This window comes from Meleagris gallopavo, unplaced genomic scaffold (assembly GCF_000146605.3).
Source record: "Meleagris gallopavo isolate NT-WF06-2002-E0010 breed Aviagen turkey brand Nicholas breeding stock unplaced genomic scaffold, Turkey_5.1 ChrUn_random_7180001953496, whole genome shotgun sequence".
Lineage (NCBI taxonomy): Eukaryota > Metazoa > Chordata > Aves > Galliformes > Phasianidae > Meleagris > Meleagris gallopavo.
Window position 1 is genome coordinate 1 of NW_011214505.1, and position 812 is coordinate 812.

At 44.5% G+C, this 812-nt stretch overlaps 1 long non-coding RNA gene across 1 annotated transcript; it reads left to right on the plus strand.

Annotated features, from left to right (window-relative positions):
- Window positions 1-706, plus strand: LOC104917022. The gene is made up of 3 exons (XR_796738.2): window positions 1-68; window positions 203-329; window positions 596-706. It is a non-coding gene; the product is annotated as an uncharacterized LOC104917022 (long non-coding RNA).
- Window positions 707-812: the final 106 nt, after the last annotated feature.

The window sequence follows — 812 nt, forward strand, 5'->3', positions numbered from 1 at the left end:
CTGTGATCCAGGGTGAGACCTTCATCTTGAAGGCCACAGTCTTCAACTACCTACAGCAATGTATGAAGGTTGGTGAGCCCTGACAGTCTTTGCAAGAAAAATGGGGTATGGTTAGATAAGACATGGCTGAAGCCCATGCCTTATTTTAGAAAATGTGTGACATTTGTCTTGTTACCTTCTGTCATCCCTGCTGCTCCGTCAGATCCAAATGACTATGGAGGAGTTCCCACATTTCCAGCTGAAGTCATGTGAGGGTTGTGTCTACAGCAGCTGCTTATGTGCTGGAGAAGTAAAGGCGTTTCTTTGGAGTGTCACAGCTAAGCGACTTGGTGAGGAGAAGAAGGAGGTGGGGCTGAGGAGTTGGGATGGAATGGGGCCAAGGTGAGGATGCTTTATAAGGGCTGAGTGAGGAGATTGTTATCCTAGGCTACTCACGTGCATTTCTCCGAAAGTCATGGTTACTCATATTTTAGTGCTAGGAGGTACAGAACTTCCTGTAAGTAGGGCTCTGATCAAAATTTTTGCTGCAAACAAGTGACTTCTGTTATATTAATGGGAAGCAATGTTTTCTGCACTAAATGTGTCTTATTTTCAGGGTTCATGAACATCACTCTCAGCACAGAGGCCATTGCCACCGAAGAGCTCTGTGGTAAAGAGATACCGTTTGTCCCAAACCAAGGACAGAAAGATACAATCACCAAACTCCTTTTAGCCGGGTCAGACAACCTCTTCTGTTACTTAGACCTTAAAGTGAACTTTGTGCAATTCCTAGTTTGGTGCTATTGTAATTCTAGGAGTTGTCCCTTGTTATT